This window comes from Parus major, chromosome 7 (genome assembly GCF_001522545.3).
Source record: "Parus major isolate Abel chromosome 7, Parus_major1.1, whole genome shotgun sequence".
NCBI classification, from domain to species: Eukaryota; Metazoa; Chordata; class Aves; order Passeriformes; family Paridae; genus Parus; species Parus major.
Window position 1 is genome coordinate 17,204,843 of NC_031776.1, and position 23,044 is coordinate 17,227,886.

Consider the following 23,044-nt stretch of genomic DNA (forward strand, 5'->3'; position numbering starts at 1 on the left):
ACAGGACTTTTAAAAGGCCGCCACCACATCCTTTGTGCTACAGAAGAATCACATAGCAATTTCAGAAATTGTTTTCACCTCCAAACTTCAGGAATTACAGGTTCCAAAAGAAGTAAACAAAAACTCTATGAAATAGGAATGACATATTGTCTTGGAAAACACCTAGTGGTAAAATCATAAATCAAAGATTCGCATCAGTGGCATTCCCTAAGTTTATTAAACTTGACAGCTATTACAGATCTGACAGATCAGAAAAAGTAGCGTAAAAAGGCCTGCAGATCTACTGGATGACTACACTGCCCAGCAAGTGTCAGCAGTGCTAGCTCCAGATAGAATCCTTCCTGCAAACAGAAACAGTGGGAAAATCCAGACAAGAAGATAAAGTGCTAGTGCCTGAATACCGGACAGGGAGTTATTTGTCAAGAAGAGCATGGATAAAATCTGGTCTCTTGAAAAAGGAAAATTGCTGCAAGTGTTCAAAGGTGTCTTTATAATAAAGAAGTCTGCAAAAAAGAGCAGATGTAACCAAGATGCCAAGCAAGACCAAAGCTGCCAGCACAGACCTACTGATTTGCTCTGCCTCAAAACTGAAACTAAGTGAAACTAACATGCACCAATGTGTTACTCCAATTTCAGGCCAGTGTGACGTTTTTCAAGAGGTGTAAAACTCAAATAATGCTCATATATCAGGTTAGCTACAGCAATAGAGATGTAAATCAGGAGACATTTTCAGAGTATATACTAGTAGCAGAAGGATGATGGTGGCCAGTAAAGCTGTTTCATGCTGCCAGAAGATGAAAGCTAAAAGTGACAAGACTTTGTACTCAACTGACACTCTTTGTTGGAGCAGCAGTCCCAGTAGACGATTTGACTGCCTTTTCTCTAACTTTCACAGAGCTATTTTATCTAGTTCTCTTACTATAGCCCTAAACAGTAAAAAGAACAGTAACACACATGCATACAAAGGACTCCTAAAGTGGTTCTGTCTATAGTAGAAAATGCTACTAAGAGCCTGACCCAAATAAACTCTGAATTTATCAGTATGTTTTAGAAATTTCTGAAAGATAAAAGATGTATCCCCTTAAAACCGCCATTCTCAGTGTCATATGTTAGGCTTTGCTTACTGAAGAGAATTAGTATGTTTGATGTCTTCCTTCACTGCTCTCTTCTCATGCCTTGCAGCAGAATGGTCAAACCTCTGCAGCTACGGCATCCAGAGGCCTGTTTTATGGTGGTCCCTTGCCACAAATCCCAGGCCATATCTCTTCCTGCATGGATAGGTAGCAGAGTTCAGTCTGCTGGCACTGGAACAGCCTGATGGGCAGCACAAGACAATTGGCTATTAAGCAGCCTAGTGGCCAAACAACTGCTCGTCAGTACCTGACAGGAAAAAACTGTAGGGCGAATAAAAAGAACTTGCAGACCAGGCATGGCCAGGTGGGCACTGGGGTTATCCACAAGGGGCTCTTCAACTTGATCTCTGTATTTAGTGCATCACCATGCTTGTGAACACAGCCCAGCAGAATGCTACTGAATTAAGTGCTTAGTATTTGTAAAATGCTTCAGGATACACAGATTAAGGATCACATACACATAGTATTATTCTGACATTGCATTCCTTCAGGAACAGACAAATAACACAGTGCACAATTGGGCTGGTATCTCTTTAAATCTAGATCATTACAGCTCTCCCGAGATCCCCATCAGTGTACAAAGAACCACCTGTTTGATTATTTTACAATACAAAACCCCCTGCATATATCCACAGTGATTATATATTCAGTACAATCCCTTTAATGTCAGTACATCAAATGTGTTTCAGTTGAGATTTTGCATTCATTGTCACATTCAAGTGAGTTTTGTCTTGCCTTCTCATCTCCTATACTTGATCTCTCTCTTTAAACTTGGCATTGCTAGCAACCTCTCCCAGCTAGGTCTTAAAAGTAGATTCTTTTCTCTGCTCAATAACCAAGATAAGAGTATATCATTTCCTGCCTTATGTACAACATCTGGCACTTTAGAATGAACAAGTGCAAGTCTTACCAAGGCAGCAGGAAAGAGTAGCTGAGAATCCTCCTATATGGAAAACAACTCAGCAGCACTGGCTATAATACCTATTACATATTATATGAAAGGTTAGTGGACTTCCTGGCAGAGCATAATAAAATATGTGAGATTTGACTGCTGTATTGCAACAGACCACTGAGAGAGGGCCTTTGGTCAAACATTAATACAAATCTCAGTTTGGTTTTCCCTACATTAAATAAAAAATAAAAAATAAATCTGGCAGGAGTGTATGTTTCCAGAGGTTAATATTTTGGGTGATAGTCTATACAAAGCATCTGCAACAAAATAACCTTCCCTATTTAACAGGCAAGCAAGCTGAAGGTACAGAATTTCCCAAAGCACCAGAATGACTTCACCACACTGCAAGTAGAGCAATAATGTAGGCATTTCAGAAACTACACAGCAATGATGTTCAGCAAAACCAGAACATAATTTAAAGATATTTAAGCATTCAGAAACAGTTACCTAAGCACTATGCCTCTTAAGAATCCCACTAGAAGCATATTACAACTTCGGGTAAAGATAGATCTTAACCATGTGAGGTTAAGATCTATCTTTACCAAGACTCCAGCTCCAGTAAGAGGGTTGCTAAATGAAGATGACCTCCTATTTCAAGACAGTCTTAAAAAGTAGAACCACGATGGCCAAGTTCACCTTTGCAATGACAGCATATGTCAAGGGCAAGAGAACGTCAGCTGGGACAGTGCCATGAGTGAACAGTACAGTAGCATTAGAAGCTTAATTTAGTTGTCTAAGGTATTTCACTCAGTTGTCCAAGCAGAAAGCAGACTGGTTGATCATGGACCCAGTGAGGCAAGAAGAAAACTTGCATCCCTGATTACACACAGCCCTCCCTCATGGACTGTGAAGAACAAAAGTAAGATCAAAAGATATTTGTCTTCCAGAGATTTTTAATTGCTTGAACTTTCCTTGTTAATAAAGCAATGTTGTTTTCCAAACCTTTTTGTACAATTCTAGCTCTTTAGTCATTTGTTAACGCTCATCTGTCACATGCGCCTTGAAGATGCTAAGTCTTCAGGAGGAGCCTGGGAAGGAAGTATTTGAGATATTGTCAATGCCAGAAGCCAGAACTAATCAGTCCATGGAGCCTTGATAATTGTCAGGTTGTTTTATAGCCCACCTACTAAAGCACTGCCTAAATAGGAATCAAATACCTACAAAAGCCTGTCCTACATGATTGTGGAAATAATAGCCAAAATTCACTTGGAATGTTGCCATGCACTTGCATAAGGTCATGGCATGATGTGGTTACTTGTCGGTACTGATATTTATTCAGGTGGAATAAAGTGCTATTCATGAACTAAAAGCCAACCCAATGTTTTATTCAGAATTAAAATGCTTTTTCCAAAGAGGATGGCATTTCCAAAGTAGTAAGTGCTGGGCCAGTTCTGTTTCATTTAATGTCAGTGGCAGATTCTGAAACAGCAGCCATAACTTCTTCTATTATGCTGGGCTGTTCAGGACAGCTCCAGTCTGGAGAGCCAGCACTGTGTCCCAGGGATGGGACTATGGCTTAGGGTGAGCAAGCTGGCACAAAAACAGGAACTTGGGTGCAAGGGTAACTAGAGATAGACAAGGCTCTCCTGGCTATATGGGAAAACCACCAATGAAAGAGTGGGAGGAATTTTAATTACAATTGCATTATAACGAAAACATTTCTTGTCCAGCAGCATCAGAGGGACTGTATATTCATCACAGGCCTGCATTCTGCCCAAATCCAGCACAACATAACTGGAGTAGTAACCCATAACACTTTGGTTAGACCAATAATTTAATCTACCATGTGTATTTTTTTTAAAAAAATACATTCTTATTGAGTTATTGCTATTGTTCTACAACATTCCAATTTAAATTACAAGGGTACATAACACATATAGCTGATATTGAGCACCAGCTGTTAATGTTAAAGAGGTACTATGGCATACGTCTCATTACCAGGCCATATGACCAGCCCTTTAAATTTCCAGCAGAACCAGCCCTACAAAGAATATGACAACCAGCCCAATTGTGTTTGGGGCATTGCTATGCAACAGTAAGGACTGGCCAGATTCAAAACACTTCTGTGATGTGTTTTCCAAAATCCACCTAGAAAATCGCTGAAAAACCCAGTCCCAGGACTTTTGTGTCCTTTTAAGACATGACAGAAATCCCCAATATTAGTGAAACCAGAGCTACTGCTTAAAATCAGGAAGTACTAAGAGAGTAGAGGAATAAATCCACTGAGACTTTTATGTTAGCTACAGAAGTCATTGCAGATTCACCTTTTTCTAACCTTGAAATTATAATTAAAAGTTATAACAAAACATTTTTTGAAATGTTTTTCCCCCCCAACACGGTAATTCCTACTTCAACAAATATCTCACATGCTAAGCTTTCATTAGGTACAACTCCATCTAATGTACTTTTCGAGGAGTTCAAGTCAGTAATGGATGTAGTTATTCAATACCACCCTCTTGTAACCCTCTTAGACACTCTTTCCTCCCTCCTGTAGTCAATCTTCATCAGCATCTAATTACCTATATTCCCAGCTTTAAAATTTTTTAGCAGACACTGATGATATTGAGTGGCAACACATGATGTTAGTCTGTTTATAGACTCCTTCTCTTAGAATTTCCTTTCTGAAGAACCAGCACAGATCCAGATTACATCCAAGCCTTTCACACCTTCCCATGCAGCCTGCGGCTTCTGGCCATGGTTCCACAGTACAAAGCATTCCACACAACAGTGGCCTATGCCCTGCCAGTCACTGGCTCCTGCCCCTTTGCCCAGCATACCACATTATTGGCCAGGTCTGCAAAGATTGGGAAAGGAGCCCTACCATGAATAGGGATCAGTGAATAGATTTGGGTCTTTTAGAAACTGCCACACAGCCAAGAAAGAACAGCCAGAAAGGGACAAGGTAAATGTTGATACAAAATTTGCCTCTGTCTTGTAACATGAGAAAGTAGCTATATTTTCCTGCAGTAGACCACTTATAAAAGTAACCAAAGCATACTGTATAGGTAGCAATATCAGACTTATACACCACCAAATAGAACAGTCTTTTCTTTTTACAAAGCACTATCAAGACTTTCAAACTCCAAAGTAAAAATTAAACAGATCTAAGCTGTGCTTCTTTCCTTTACCTGATACCCTATTCCATGGTATTTTCTGCAGCAGACTGATCACGTCTTAAGTGTTCCTAATAGTGCTACACTATCTTGGTAAAGGAAATGTGACTTGGTAACTGTACACCGAGTCTACTCATTACTTTCCCTCTCTGTACGGACTGTCTTAGAGTGTCCTGTAGAACATATAGTAATATCTAAATATTTGGTTGTCTTTCTGATCCATCAGAGTATAAAAAATAGGCAGGCATTGGGTCTCAAAATCCTTCTGAGAGCAGATTTTATCAGCAGCCATTTGCTGGAATTCAAAAAGAATGCAGCAAGCACAGAGGCAAAGAACAGTGCAGCAGCTGCCTGGGTCACAGGTATACCCACCACTGAATGACCATAAATCCAGCCTCCTGGTTTTGATATGGGGTTGCCCAAGTGAGGACCTGGGGTTTTATTCCATGATTTAGAGCACGTCTTCTTATTTATTTTGAGAGAACTGAATCTGTGGATGCATGTAGGGATTTAGTCATCTTCAGACTACCTCTAGGAATAAAAGTGGTAATGAACGTATCTAAAAATCATCTAACTCCTTGTCCTCCCCTGCAACTCCCCCTGAAGCACTAACTGAATAATTTGCCAAATAAAAACTATACAGCACACAAGTTTGCCAGCCATTAATTTGTAAGAAGACACAGGGCACCCATTTTAATGCTGCAGTCACACTTTAATCAAATATTAATCTTTAGAGATCTTTGAAGGGAGGAGATATGCTCTCTTTGACAAGCCAATTCTTAAAATAACTTTTTTTTGCTTTAGCAGTTAACAGGTCAAATGAGAATGCAGCAGGCAAGTTATGGACTGAACTTTCAGCAAAAAGGACTCAGCAACATCAAGCAAGTGTCAGAAAGCACAAGCTGAGGGGGATGGGACAGTAAGCAGGACATGCATTAACTTTTAAAGTTTGCCATTGTCCAATTGTTTTTGGATATTGTGCATGACAGCGCAGGTCATCCACTGGAGCAGGAACCTTCAGACTAGGGGCTGCAATAGCTCAATGCCTCCTTGAAGCCGAAGTTCCATGAGGAAATGTGACTTGATCTAATTTTGGAATCTGGAAAAAAGACAAACATCAGGAAGGAAGTTTAAAAAAAGTTTAAGTCCTTTCAAAGAAAAAGGAAACTCAAACCAGATAAATTCAAATAGCAGAAAGTCACCATCAAACTGCTGAGATGTCTCTTTTGGGAACAGCACATAAGAGTTACTTGTACCTCTGAAAAATTTGAGATGGGAAGCAGGAAGTCTCTACAATCTTTGGATGGGTTTAGCCCAACGGTTTCCAGTTGTCTCTGTATTTACTGGTAGTTCAGACCTTCATTTGTGTACAATACACACAGCTCTGCTATGCTAGATGTTCACAGAGCTCCATACTTTCCATTTCAGACACTCCTATCTATAGAATAACCTTTGTAACAGAAGGCTGGAATACTCCAGACCCCACAGATGATTAAAGCTAACAGATATTACAGACATCTCTTGACAAGGATCTATCAAGAAAAAAAAGAATCGTAACAGAGGAAACTACGTCCAGGTTTCTAGGATAAAGAGATAAACCCCCAATTCCACATGAGTTCTTCAGTACTGTGCATGCACTCTCACTGAGAACAACTCTCTGCAGGTGTCTGCAGGACTGCTTTGGTCAACAGGGGGTACTCAATACAGCCTCACCCATAACTTCACCGAATAATAGGATCAGAAGATCAGTCAGTTACTGTGATTCACCTGGTAAACACCAGTCTAAGGGACTTACTTGCTGAATCAATTATTAACATGTTAGGTATTTAAAAATTATTGGGTCACGGAAAAATGGAATTAAGACTTTATTAGCCAAGTCCCAATTGTAGGAGAGTAAATCCTCATTATGCCCTAAAATGGTTTGATTTATATGACAGGGTTTTTCACATGGGTGATGGATGTGTGTTGACCTCATTATGACCCCGGAGGGAAAAGGTTATCCTCTCTCATTCTCACTTTGTCTCTTCAGTCCTCTTCCTCTTTTCCCTCCTCTTTCCCTCCTACCCCTTTTTTTTCTCTGAAAGCCCAGTAAACTGTATAGAATTTATTTTCAGCCAGTGGAAAGGGGCAAAATCAGCACAGCAAAGAGGGATACTACCTCCTCCTTCCCTCATCTCTTCTCCTCCTGCACAAAGGCAAGACAAACTGATTCAGAGGAAGAAAAAGGAACAACAAAAACCTTTTTTAAAATACTCATTCTGAAATCGTAGAATTATCAAACATAACTGAACAGAAAAGAATTCCAGATAGTCTTTTTAAAATGACAGAACATTAGCTTTAGGCTCTGCTCCCACTATGGATATGAAATAGGCACAAGGGTCAATGAGATTTAACATACAAGAAGAGGGAAAAATCCATATACCAATCTTCTACCATATTGCCATTACAGAACTTCAAGTACAACCTCTCCTACTAATACATTCTATAAACTTCAGACATTTTAGTATACCCAAAGACAGTCTATCCTCTTTTGCTTAAATATGCCCCAGCATTCCTGTGATCAATACTGAATTCATAAAGTAAACAAGGTCCAGCTGGGTAAATAATGAGAACAAACACACCTTAGGAAGTGGTTATTTATCCTAAATCAACCTTCAAATAATGTTATACCCTGTTTCTTGGAATCAATGTAGTGCTGGAATTTCACATTTTAGCAATACAAATCCATGTCTTTACCACAAGTGCTAATTAGAGAGTTCAGCTGCTGCTTTTTGTCTTTTCAAAGTAATTTACCAGTGTTCTCATACAGTCTACGAGTGTTCTCAACTCACCTATATTTTCAGCTGAGTAAAGTATCTCACACTTTCCGACTGGTGTGCTACGCAGTGCTGCTGTATGGCCTTTCAGGGAAAGCAGTAGTGAAGCCCATCTGTTATCATACTTCTGCATTGCCAAAGGTCTGTGCAACCATGGTCCAGTCTGATAATTTTCCCTCTGACATGTGCATGTCAGTGCTAAATCTCTGCCTCTGTAAAACACTTTGTGATCCCAAAGTGACAAAGAAGGACTCTTATGTAAAAGTCAGATTAATAACTTTCTTCTTGAGCAAAAACATTTTAAGGTAACTTAAACAGACATGCAAGTCTAGCAGTCTGGAAATTCTCACAGCTGCTGTTTGCTACCCAAACTCTGTGCTGCTTAGAGTCATGTGTGTTCACATGATCGGCTAAGCTGGGGGCTGTCTCTTGCTCTTGAACTTTTTCCTCTTGCACTTTACAATCAGTTCAGCAATGCTTTTATTGTGCAGTGCTGAATACATAAGCATGCATGCAAAGGGCATATGATAGAAGTTGCTTCTAAATGGTTTCTAACTATTCTGTCCTTTATTAGCATTTCTTTAGGAATTGAAATAAACTCATGAAAATTTCAGGACTTTCTTCTTTGCAAAAACAACCCAAAAACTAGATCCTTAGTTTTTGGTCCTTAGAATTTAGACTGCACTTTGCCTTATATGGCAACCACAGAGTAAGGGAATCATATGTTAAATTTTCATTTTCTCTAGATATGAAATAGGCATACTGATTATCTTTAGAGAGTATCAATTTTACTTTCCCAGAATTCAATATACAGAGCATAACTCATACAGGCTATAGTGTTTTCAAGAGCTATTTATAGGCTTCCTGTGAGTAAAAAGCAAAACATTAACTCTTCATAAAGACATGAATCTTACAAGCTGAAACTCTAATGAACAGTTCGGTGATGAGCATTTAGAAATAGAAGTAATCATTTTAAGAATAACATAACCCATCAAAGTCCACAGGTCAGTCAGCTTTCTATTTCTGTGTTGTAACAGGAACAGTGGCATCAGCACCGGGCATTACAGGAGAATTAATGACTAGCTGTAATTAATGGCCCTGAGCTATGCCTGAGGCAATCAACTCCTCCCATCTACTCAGTAATCCCAGGAGATCCTCTAGTCTCCTTTGAAACACTAACATCTAGTTTTTAATAAAATTCTTTCTATACCAAATTTTTGTGCTTACATTATTTGGAGGACTTTATATACACATATGAATAAAAATACAGTCAATTAGGGAGAGCATATTGGAGTGAAAAGCAGGATCAGTGACTTCAAGACTGAGTTCAATGGAAACAAATGTTCTCAGATAATAAAGAATATAAGAGGGCTTGTCTTCCTGATCATTTGTTCTCTATATTTGAAGAGAGAGCTATACTGCATTTACAGCTTTCTGTTAGTCTTGCAGTGTTTCAGTTCCCACAGAAAGTCTGTTCTTCACTGCTGCTCAACTGTCTTGTTTGCAACACCTCACTCCACTACCACTGCTATCATCACTGCTGTAAAAATGTAACAGAACCTTTTGGATAGGTGCTAGGCACTTTAAAAAATGGTTATAATGCATGTACAACAAGGATAATCAGCATTTTAATCACCATTGCCACAAAGTTATTAACACACTACAGATCTTAATTTGACTTTCAAAAAAACGGTGATACATCATTATACATCACATTATTTTATTCCCTGCCACAGTCTCTCTTCAGTTACATTTTTTAAATCCACAAACACTCACAAACTCCTTTTGCAAACATTCACTGACTGCCTCTTGGCACAGACAGCAAACACATTACAGACTTTGAGCAAAAGAAGAATTGACCATTCTTCTCAGGTGAGCTCTGTAAAAGGGTCTGCACCGGACCCTTCAAATCTGGACCCTGGATATTCTCTTCCCTAGAAAAGTCTTGCACTGAAGAATAATCCACTTGACTGAGACAATCTGGAATGTTGCCATGCACTACAGAAGTACTTTTTCACATAACTAGCAACACATGAAGCAGGTATATATGACTGCTGAGCACTATAAACCAAGTCTCAGCAAGCTCAGCTCCACATTTATATTCAAGTAATCTCTACTAACAGCCTACCAATAAATTATCGATCAGCAATACTCTTATCACATAGTGTAAAAAAATTTGCCTTGTGTGTTTAAGATTTCAGCTTGTTTGACTGTCAAACACTTGGTCAAATTCTCTGGGAAATGCATGCAAGGACTGTCCCAGTGAGGTCTGTCTGGTCTGCACATATAATCTAATTGAAAAGCACAAAGCTCTGACTCTTGTATCCAAGTGATGAAAATTTTCATTATTACATTTATTTTTTTAAGATATTGAAAAATCTACCTAGTGTTTGTGTGTTCCTTCAATGACACAGATCCAGTATCAGAACATTGTACTGGCTGTAACAGTTTATTGATTATACACCAATACAGCAAAAGTAGTAACAGGCATGGACCAGACATATTTGCTATCTTGTTGTTTTAGAATTGTGCACAGAATAATATTAAAGTAAATCTGTACCACAGTCCTCTCCACTGTAAAATGGAGCTGACAATTTTATCATTGCTTATCATGGCCTGAGGAAAATTATGCATTTGTGTACAATTATCAATTTTCCATAGCCTTTCACTATCTGCAGATTTTTCTGTAGTGACGGTGATGCTACTGAGATGGTTAACTAACTTCCCCTCAAAAACAGATAAAAACTAAAATGACAGAGTTTCTGGCAAGAGAATTTCTGGCAGATGAAGCAAAGTAGGAAATGCAGTTCCTGATATAAAACAGCCCACTCTGTCTCATCTAAGAGAAGGCTTGCTGCCTGGGTATTTCTCAAATGAAAAATTGCCAGAGTTTAAAACAACTGAAGCTTTCTGTTATGAGAATTATGTGCTTTACAGATCATGATAAATCCTGACTAAAATATGAAAGAGTCAGTCTTTCAAACTGTTCCTTTCCCTCAGTGAGCTTACATTTACAGTTCAGTGAGTGGACTTGGATTACAGGGTCCTTTTTCACTTGAAGAGACCTAGAATATTTGTATGTATTGCATAAAAGCAGCATTCAAGCACTGAACAAAAAATATGGGAAATGTCTCCCTGAAGTAATTACTCAGTCCCTCAAGAATTTTCTTTTGAGTATCCCTCACACCTTTCTGTCTGCACCCTTCCTTCCTCCCACCACTCATTATCTGTCCAAGGAAAAAAAATCATGCCAGGTTATTCAATGGCCTTGTTATCATAAGAAGTTGTTATGGTACATTGGTATGTTGAGAAATGGGGTTTGTATAGTTTGTGGTGCAAACTGCAAGCTGATTCTCCATCCCTTCTGCTGGAAGCTCAGCTGGAGTCACTGAGGAAACAGAAAACTGAGGTAGAAACCGGCACTTTTTAAAAGACCACTGGCAGCCCAGTACTGTTGACTGGAAACAAGGAACAAGCACCCCATCCTATCTTCCCTGCTGAAGCTGGAAAGCTAACTGGGAAACAGCCCAATTGTAGTATGAGATGTCACATTATAACTTCTCCCATGGCATTTATCTCTGTCACTGATGGTAAAGGTGAATTCTACATTTTATTGCTCACTTTTCCTTTCAGTGATTGCTCCTTCCATCATGTAGTTATTTGTTTAGATTTTTAGTGCATAAAAATCCTGGCATTGCCACTATGGGCCCTGAGCCATCTGAGCAATCTTCTTTAAATACACTAACACATCACCCATATGGTTATCCAATATGTAACTATTTACTTTCCAGGATAATCAAAGAGGTAATAAAACCTGCTAAAATCTTCATAAAACTTCACAAAAGACTATCAGCCTAATTAGGAGCCTATGATTTTCACTGAATAGCAGAATTTTAGGTATCAGTCTGAATGATCCCCTTTTTGAACACACCTTCATTATTATATGTCTCCCTTAAAAAAGACTGAAAGATCAGATGAGTGGTTGTCCTTAGGAGCTACCTGTTTGAGATCATTGTTGTGTGGGTGCCAGTAGTCTGATACCATGCAGCTCACTATGCTCTGGAAGCTACCCACTTCATAGACAACATTTAGAAAAGCTGGAAAGACTATCTGAAAACTAGAAGGGGAGATAGCAAGGAAACTCCTTTCCAAGTATGATCTTCCTCAGTACCTTATAGTTTTTAATGGTTTTCATCAGAGGCTCCAAAATTTGGTAGAGGACCCAATCAAGGAATAAACTGTTTTTCATAAAAGCTGTAATTGGTACTATTGGTATTGGTACTATTTCTTTTAGTATCAATTAACAGATTAGGGTTTTTTTGCCCCTTTCATTGATATTTAGATGAGAGATCACTTTGTTGAGACAGTTACAAATGTATTTGCTCTTCACAGCATGTGCTACACTGTCAGAGGTCAAAGTAATCTATCAAAATCTTCCAAGCATACTTCTGGCAGTACCTGATGCTGTTGGTCATGGCTACTTTATACACTGTAGTTCGAGAGCAAATGTTTTATGCCAGAAGTATAAATAGAAAAAAATATTATAAATATATAAAATAATATAAAGAAACATAATATATATATTTGGTTGTGAGTATTCCAGGCACAATTCCATAGATGGATTAGTGATTACTGAACTTGTGGAACAAATCAATGAGCTCTTAGGCCTGCATGCATACAGTAAGATGGAAGCTTTTTATGCACACTTTAAGACCTACATTTTTTAGGTCTCTTGGGATACTTGCAAAATTGTGCCTTTTTTTATCAGATGTGACTAAACCCAAAAGGACTAAGAGGAGCAAGAGGATGGAAAGCCATGTCATTCCTGTTCCTGGTAAGCAGATTTTGTAAGCTTTGGGATGGGGACACAATATGTTCATTGCACCAATACAGAAGTTCACCCTCTCTGCTACCATGGAACTCGAAAGGCCTTGTCTTGGGGCAGTACAGTTTTCTTTTGCTACCAATAGAGACAACAGGGATCAGACTTTCAACTTCAAGTGAAGATTGTAGACAGAAGATTGTTTGTAGACAGAAAACTAGAAGAAATTATATTTAATCAACAGTTTGAACCCCTATGACTATGTTTCTCAGGACAGCCTGTTGTCTGTGTGTGATGCCACCATAGGACTCATGATGCTTTAAGGTTTCAAGCCCTGTCTTGACAACTTTGGTTGGTAGGAGCTTTTCCTTTGAACTCAAATGTAACAAGAATATTTTTATGTTGTTTTTCTAAATACCGTAAGTAGAAGCAAATTCAATATGCTGAAATTGGCATCAGGAGCCCCCTGCAGCTCTGAAAGTGCAGGTATTAGTGTCCATTAGCACATTTTAAAGCACAAGAAACTACTTAGCATAAATTTATTGACTAAAACTGAAGGTGAAAATGAACACCATGTTGGAGTCTAGTGAAAGAGCTTTACAGGTAACAGTGAAATGGCATACAGACTGATAAACACAGAATTTCACTCTGGAGGAGTAGAGTGAGCCTTGTTTTGACAAATGGAAAGTTCATCACAATCATACTCAGTTCAGCCCACAATAGACTTTTGTCTCTTCAACTAAAAAGAAAACTTTTAAAAAGCAGTTACCTAATTCCAGTTTTGTCACATGCACTGCAATTAATTTAGCGTCTAATTTAAATCTGACTGCGTTATGAAACTTCACAGAAACACAAAGAAAATGTTTGTTTTAAGAACACAACATTAACACAACTATAGAGCATCTTTAGCAGATATAGGACTTCTAACTCTTCAGAATAACTTCAAGACAGGGAAAGCTACTTGTTTCATTTTCTTCATAAACCTGAATAATCTTCTACTGTTCCAATGAACACAGATGACAGAAAAAAAAGGATGTAATTATTTTACCAACAGAAGCCCAGCTCCATTAAGAGGAGCCAGACTGATTGTATTACTCTGTCACGTGTAAAGAGTATTTCAAAGATGAAAACATAGGAATCTTTGCCATGGAGTTTACAACTTAAGACCACATTGGGTACATTAGCACAGACATAACAAGATCAAAGAAATCACCATTCCTCTTTACTTCCTGTTGCTGTACAGCTTTCCTCTCCTTTTTTGTTTATTATTTTCTAAATCAGACTGCTAAAGCTATGAGTCCCCAACGGGACCTTAGCTTCAGGGGCTAAGAACAACTGAGGGTCTGTGTGATCATCCATATGCACATTTGTACAAAAATAAACTCTCTACTTGGTCCATGTTTCATTTGCCAGTTGGCTAGGTTGGTTATTTATTCTGTTGGGAAGAATGAGCACCCTTTTTGCAATACAGATTTACCTTCCCACTTCTCTATTTCCATCCATTAATCTTGTAGGAAAGTTGCAACTGCTAATAGATAAACCTTTTGTTTTGGCTAAGACCTACAAAAAATATGTGTTAGAAAATCTGAAACTGGCCCATACTCTGAATATTTGAGGTCTGTGAAGGGAATAACAACGAAACAACTATCCCTCCCTTTTTCATTTGCCTCAAAAATAAACCATTTGTATATACACTCATTCAGGCCACTTCTGTTTCTAAGCCTCCTGCTACTATATTTGGCCACAGTTACAACACTATAAAATAAAGAGATGTTCTTCTGTATCTTTATATCTACTTTCTCAAGCTCCTATCTTGAGAAGGAAGCAGCTGAAGCAGCTTTCACATCTCCTTTTTCATATTTCATAAATTTGTTTGTTTAAAGCCACTATCTTTCCCTGGAAATAAGTAAATAAATATAGAAATATTGGTGGGTTTTTATAAATGCTTCCAAATACAAAATAATAAATGCTTTCAGACTGCACAGCAAGACCTGCTTTGGGTTTTCCTGCCTTTTTTGCCTAAAGCCATGAGAGACAGCCTGAGATTTCACATCAATAGCTTTTACTACACATTTTTTCTCTTTGAACAAAGCATCATCTTAACATCTGAACAGTAAAATTCCATCTTTCCTTTTTATTTTCCCATGCATTATTTAAACACGCTGCTCTGAATTCTACAATAAGGATATTCCTGGGTAGTTACAATCAACAACATCTTTAAAGTCAGATACAGCAGGAAATGTGTGTTCTCCAGGATAGTTTCACACATTTGTTTGCCTGCATAGTAGCCTCAATTTAAATATGATAATCTAATTTAGTAAAAATGAACTGAAATCAGATTTACTGCAAAAACTTTTAAAATTTAATTTTCAGACTAGCAATCAATGCTTATTCAGTTTTCATCTTATCCCTGCCTTCCCTTTTTGCAGATGCTTAAATGACACTAAATTAAACAATTGCACAAATTTTAAAAAATGTAGGAAAATTACCATCTGCACTAAATTCATGAATAAAAAAGGTCCAGAGAAATCAGTCTTTATGTACACTTTTCTTAACAGAAAGATATTCTAAAAAGCAAAAATTCTCATGGTAGAAATAATTTTTAATTATTTTTTTTCTGGCATTTTGTCTTTCAGATCATTTTGAAACATAACATGACAGAAATTACAAAGGGAGATCTCACTATCATCTCACTCAAAACCTTACTCAATTCCCAAAATATGACTTATAGGATTAAATATTAAAACATCTTCAAAGGAAGAACTATGTTGAGACGCACAGCAATAAGCCCATTACCATTCACAGATATAAACAGTATTGAAGTATTATCTGCTTAGTATTACACTCCATTACGTTTTCCCTAAATCTATGCAAAATAAAAATATATTCTTGTAAACAAGAATTGCAACAGAAGGAAATAAAGAAATCTTAAACTTACATTGATGTGTTATTATAGGTCGTGTACAGCAAGTAGCCCTAAGGATACATTTTAGGTTTTTTATCCATGCTCCGTTCTTGTTGCTGATGTGACCACTTAGGCACATGGTCAAGTTGCAATCAGCTTCTCTCTCAGTGATGTATGAGAGCTGTGCTGATTTATCTCGTCCTTCTGCAGCAGATTAGCACTAATGTTTCTGCTTCTGTATCCTACCTTTCCTCAGCGTAGACTCTGCATTATCATTGGCAATCCGAATTAAAGAGCCAGTGAATGTAGCACTTTTTTTTTTTTCCTTTCTGAAACCATTGCAAAGCAGGTAGTCTCACACAAATAGAATGTTTTATCCACTGAGCCTCTTTTTCAACACTTTTGGCAAGAACAGTAGTCAGAGATACAGAAGAATGGTTCCAGTAAGTCTGCTATAGTCTTCTGGTGATTTATTCTGTTAAAGGAATATTCTCCTATGCAGATGGCCCTAGGCAAGAGATGGTTGTAATGCAGCAACATTTCAGCCAAAATCATGGGATTTTCACTTTGTAATACAAAGGCATTGTATTACACACTGTGAAACTCTAGTTTATCCCAAAGAAGTGGACAATGTAAAATTAATTCATGCCAACAGGGTTTATGAGGAAAAAAAAAAAACAAGTCTAATGCCTTAAATGTTAAAGGTACTTAATACATAAACTGATTAAGTTAAAAATTATTTCAGTGTCTTACAGTGTATGCATTCATTACAAATTCTCTCTTTTTGCCTTAGGACTGACATATTTTAAACTATGGGATTGGCAAATTCAACTATTAAAAGTGTTACAAAAAACATGACTGAATCTGTTTGTTACTATTTGCAGTAAACACCTACTATTTTAGCAGTAAAATACAATTGTTAATTCATGATCTTTTCAATTCAAGACACCATGAGACACAGATGTTTAAATTTTCATTAAGACTTTGAAAAATATTTAGGAAAAAATGGATGTCTTAGACCATCTAGTCTTGAAAATGTGAACATTCTGACAAGTCTGCTCACTGTCAAAATGACTCCCATCACTGCTGTTCCTAGCTGCTACTCTTTCTGTTCACAGAAGTATTCCTCTTTGTTTTTAAGAGCCAAATGCCATACCTGAATATTTAACAAAAAATATGTGTTGCTTGAATGTTAGCAATATTTGAACAGCAGAAAAATTCTAGCTACTCATAAAGACCTATTTGGTGTCTATTATCAGCATTCATTTCTAAAAAACGCTATATGGACTGTCTTACCCTAACCAGAAAAGAAAGTGGAACTGAATTAACTCATTACTTTATAAAAAAATACTAAAACAAAGGACTACTTTTGCTCTAATATGAAAGTCTAATGTGGTAATATCCATTTCAAAATGCTTTCTACACATATACTGATTTTTACACCTGCCACAGGAGCACACAACCTTGGGGACAGAATGTAACAAAGACCTAATCACAATCATTAGCAGAGACTTTGTCCAAAGGCAATTTTAGATCTTGGTATGATGCTTGAGATCTTGGGACGGCGTTAGACTACTTTGAGCTTCCCCAGCTTTCCTCCTCTTTTTGTGTGTTGTTGATAAGGAATGAAATGTATGACTGAAGAAGGGCATCCAGAGGAAGTGACAATCTCCTGAGGAAAAGTATGTGAAAAAAGAGCTCTAAGGCACCCCCAAAACTGAGCTGACAGCACCTGGCCATTTCAATGGAAACACTGAGGGGCTGATGTATCTTCAATCTCATGCCCATCTGGCCTTCAGAGAGCAATTTGTAAGTGCTGAGAAAGCATCTTCTGGTTTTGAATTTGAGAAGTCTCTCTGTGTGAGAGGTGCCTACCACCATACTTTCAAAGAACTGAAAGTTTCTGTTTCATTAAAGATGGAGGTTGATATACACTTCCATCTGACTTTGAATCCTCCTCGGGACTTTGCTCATCCAAAGAGCCATAATTCTACATCAGTCGTCTTCCCTGGGGATTGAAACTCCCAACTGCCATGTCAGGACACTATCTTAAAAAAACAGCTCTATTCCACTAGCAGTTCTCCAGTTATGAGCGTTCCTCCCCTTCTGTGGAGAAACATGCTACAATACCAAAACAGAAAGATCCACTGCAGCATAGAGGGCAGAACGATGCTGACCTTCCTGACGGGATTCCACCAACAAAACAGTGTGACATGGGTGTAGCAAACAAAAGTGGAAAGTGCTGTCACTTCTGAAGGCAGTATCAGTTGCAAGGACACTTTTTTCAGTAAGAACTGAAACAAAATTTGGATCCCATGGTTTCATGTATGCCTTTGCCACACTAGGGAAAAATGTATTTAGCCAAAAACACTGAGATCTTTAAATCTAGTGTACAAACAGCATTGGAGCTGCTACTGCAGATATATATAGAATCACTCTAAAAAAATCAACCCCACTTCAAACATTACCAATTATATTGTCCCCAAACTCCCAACAGATGTTTGTATGAAACCTCATCACTCTGATTGTTAGAAAGGAACTTCTGATGCACACTCAAAACACTGAAGCTGCATTAGTAACCATCTGCACCTGAGCAGCCCCATCCTTTAACAGCTGACGTCTTCCGAATGGTGGTCTTGTGTAGTTACAGGCTCCCAAATTCTGTATCACCTCTCACATCAACAAGACTAACCCAAACATGATCTTTTATCATATAAAACAGACCATCTCCCTTACCACTGTAGTCTCTCTCTTCACCTATCCCTGTTTGAGTTCATCTCTTCTAAACCTGAGAGAGCAGAACCATATATTATGTTCCACTTGGACTGAACACAAGAGTTCATTCTGGTAGACCAAACAAACAGTGGTTTTAATATATGGTGCAGTAACACATAAGCCTTCTGCTACCTTGTTTTCAGCAGCTAAAGCTACTTATTTATCTGTAATGAAATTCTGACATGTATCAACATATTGGGATGTGTTAATATGCATTTGCTATACTACATGAGGCCATGAAGTTAGGAATTAACACCAATTAGCACTGACTTATGTCACGTACATATGGATGCAACATTACTGTTGGCCCACTTGCTTAACTCCCAATTTTTTCCTGAAACATCATATTGGTTTGATAATGTCATTTCCAGTTCTGAAAAAAAAGTTGTTTCCATAACTTCATTAAGGAGAAGAAAGAATAGCCATTGTATCACTGTTTGCCACTAAAAAGCATCATCTGTTTTTTCTAAGCCCCAGTGGTTTCTTTAAGTGTTACACAAAAGCTATGAAAACAACATACTAATGCATACTAAACATGCAAATGGACTATATGTATTTCTACAGGAAATTACTCAAGGCAATTGAGAGTGTAAAGTCAAACAAATTATCATTTATAATTGAAAACATGCAAGTAACTTTTAATTAAACATGACTCCTCTGCTGAAAAAAAAATCCCCCACATTAAAACCTACTAAAAGGGAAGATAGCTAATGAGGAGGGGGAAGTGGGAGTGGAAGGAATGAACAAAACACTGTTTTGTGAAATGGGTGTTCACAAAAAAAATTTGGTAAGCAGACTTCTAAATGTATTTGTAACTTATTCTTGGTTCAAAGCCCACATCAATTTCAAGCAAATATACATGCACGTAAAAAATTCAGGTTCTCAAACCACAAATAAGAGACCAGTAAACTTATTTATGCAAGTAGTTGATTTGCTTAAAATGTCAAATATTAGACTGAGACAAGCAGGAAGAATTTTGAAGTTAAAATGACCAACAACATTATTAAAGAGTAATATAGAGACATCTACAATCTAGTAAAAACTATACACAGAAAAACCCTAAGCCAACCCCTAGAATTTTTAAGCCACAGTTGAAGACCCATCACAGAAAGGGCACCTAGCTGCCCAGGTCCCAAGAAAGCTTAGTGAAGGGAAACCTCTTCAGCTGAGAACCTTTGTGCTCAAGTAAGCATTGCATATGACACATCTAGATGTTAAAGGTTTGTTCAACCATTCAACAACCATCAAAACACTTTCAAAAAATCAAATGCATACTGTCTTCTCACTTTGCATATGGAAGAAGCAAGAAGGTAAACCAAATGTCTTGATCAAAACTGCAATAAGATGACTTTCATGAGATAGGTTTATATGATTCATTTTTCTGCAGCTAGAAATCTCAATAGCTGCATAGCAGAGGTGGCACAACTTTAGGCATTCCACAGGGAAGAGCACAGGAATGTATTGATAGTCTATCTAATCCATGACAACCCATTCCTCCCCCTGTCATGATGTGGGAAAAAATAAGGGAATATACATGTTTCCAAAGGCCAGCTCAGAGCTTGCCCTACATTTTAACCTCAGTCAGCAAATCATCCTAGGGATAATGGTATTTCTGCCAGCAAAACCTCTTTTGCAACTATTCCTTGTATCAGTTCTTCATTAGGCTAAGACTACTACACAAAATCCCCATTTTCCCAACCTAACACTATGACGTTTTCCCCACAGCCTGGCCAGCAAAATTTTTAGCACAGACTATGGTTTTAGTGAGTAGAAGACCTAATAATGCTTAGGGACAATAAATCGTTGGGAACACTGTAACCCCAGATATGCACTCTATATCTTAAGGCTCTCTCTGCAAGAAATAAAGGGGACTTTTTTCAGAACTGAAGTTGAGCTGGAATTTGAAATACAGAGATCCCTAAAGTTCAGGATAGTCTTCCAGCTGCAAACTGCACTGGCCACAATGTGAGCTATGAAAGCAGCAAGGATGAAGAACAAAACAGAAGTGATTACATGCTGTCCCACAGGCTACAGAAACCCATTTGCCAAACAAAACTGTTCTAAAACCACTGGAAAAAGCTGCATTTACAAAAAGCACAAGCCTATATCATATCTTATCTTCCTGTATGTTTTTCCTTAGAACTGTGTTACAGTTTGTCACTTTTCTCAAAGTGGTCATCTATGTCTGCTTGCATTTCAGTGTCAATGTTGCAAAATGTCCCTTTCCCACCTCACATCAAAGTTGAAGACAAAATAAAGGGTGACAGTTACAAAGGATCTTACTGCATGGCAATATCATAGTTTGGTTTATTGTCTTTTAATCATTTAAGTAGAGGAAGAAAGAAATGCAGTAGCTGTCACATATTTGGATATCACTAAAATATTTAATAGTCATAGCTCATTTTAAAAAACTGAAAATGCCTTGGGTAGAAGCACTGTCATGAAAATTAACAATTAACCAAATGACTGCAAACAAAAGATAATGAAACATGGCAACACATATAAAGGTGGCATCTACAGAAGTGCTGGGTTTTGGTTTTATTTTTTTTTTATTTTTTTAATTCATAATCTCAAAGAGAGAACAAACAACAACATGAAAACATTGGAGAAGAAGATTAAAAATGGACAAAAAATAAATGTAATATGTAAGTCTCTAGAGAATAAACAATGCTGAGAAAAAAGATACATTTGGAAAAATTCAATGGAGACATCATCATAGAGCTAGAGACTGAGTAAGCCTAGGAAGCAATAATCCTGAACATATTTGGAGCATACAACAGTATGCCTTCCACTTTCATCATTTCTACCTCTGTATAGGCATCTGTGTAAGCTTAACTAGTGACAGTTTTTCTTAATGCAATGGAAAAATGTTCTTTTCTCAACAATTATCAAATGCTAGCAGGTAAAACTGATAATAAAAATCAGATTAGGTATGTTCTAGATACATATGAAAGACTGCATCATATAATTCTGTGCTCCAGAGAGCTCATACAAAGAAACAGGATGGCATTTCAAGTTATTTAAGAATAGTCATGAGATGCCTTTTTTGGGGGTATTTGTTTGTTTTTTTTTTAAATTATGACAAGACATAGACATGACCATGGAGTGCAAACAGGAATGGATATAAATATTGAGGACAGATAGAAATCATCCAAGGGTCATGAAAGCAGCTCACAGAAGAACCAAAGAATGAACTCTGAAAACAAATTCTGGAGGGGAAATCAGAATAAATTTGTTAGTAGCATGTGATGCATTTGACTGTGGAATGTTTCTCTAAAAGCAGCACCCATTCAAAAGCCATTTGGCATGGATATTTAAAATGTGCAAAGACAAAACTTTACACTGCATACAATACAGACTCTTCAGTGAAGACACAGTGGAGAGATGGAGTGAGTGCAAGAATTCAGAGAAATGTAAATAAATATCTCATTAAATAAAGACATCATTTTAGTTCCAAAAGAAGGGACGGAACTAATCCTACCCTTGAAGACTGATGGGGCAGAAGCATGAGGTGCTTTTATTTATGCAGCATGCTCTACTGTTACACACCATTTTTACAGTACATAAACAGTTTGCAGGTTTTTCTACAGTCTTGTCTGAAAAAGCAGGTACTGGTCATAGCAAGACACAGAAAACAAAGTACATGGAATATTTTGCCAGAGGCACTGGAAATTTTACTGTCCATTATTGCAATGAAATTAGTGTAATTAGACTGGTTTCACTTAAAACAAGAATAACCACAACTTACTGGAACTCTACCATCCTGTTTCATGTTTCCAAATATTTAATCCATGCTGCTGTTCTCTCACCATGAAGAGAATTTAACAAAGTAAGAATACCCTGCCCCCAGTTTTCTTATGCAGTCTGTGAGTAATGCCTAGTGTAAACAGACAAGCACTGCTGTGGCAGTAAAAATTACAAGATTAAGGACCTGCTAAAGAAGGCAGCACATTCATGACCAGTAATGCAGCACAGCTTGAAAATAAAAGTAGTATCATTAAGAGATTTTCTTTCTATAGTATCAAAACTTTGATATATGTTTCTATTTGTTTTCATCATGCTGAGCATATTGATTTTGGGGACAGTCACAAGGGCATCTCCTTGAGCAAATTGTACTCACAATAAACAAACCATTCTAAAATGTTCATTTAAAAAGAACATATCCAATACAAAACCAGCATTCATTATTACTTATCAACTTTCAAAGAAAGAGTTCTTTTTTCCTCCTGTATTCTTCAGGATGTTGGAATAATAATTTTTATTTTTATACGCAGCAACAGCATTATCAGATAACGAAGATATGTATAGGTGGACTGAAATAAGTGTTTTACCAGTAAAGGTATATTTAAAAATCAACAAAATGTTAATTGGTGAAGAAAAAAAACCAAAACCATACTAACATTTGGCTTTAGCTGGGGACAAGAACGAATAAACAGTCAATCACAGTCAAGTACCTATTTTTTCTAGACATTTGATATTGTATTTACATGTCCATACAACCACAGAAGGCGAGCTTTGCCAGTGTTCT

At 37.5% G+C, this 23,044-nt stretch overlaps 1 protein-coding gene across 4 annotated transcripts in view; it reads right to left on the minus strand.

The window, feature by feature from the left end:
- Positions 1-23,044, minus strand: part of RAPGEF4 (Rap guanine nucleotide exchange factor 4) — a 145,718-nt gene that overhangs the window by 89,454 nt on the left and 33,220 nt on the right. Inside the window, exon 1 of one of the 4 annotated variants that reach the window (XM_033516077.1) lies at positions 15,775-15,893. The exons of the other annotated variants lie outside the window; for them this stretch is intronic. The gene's annotated coding sequence lies outside the window, so the exon portion shown is untranslated. Of the gene's footprint in view, positions 1-15,774; positions 15,894-23,044 lie in introns of those variants that run through there. 4 annotated transcript variants of the gene reach the window in all.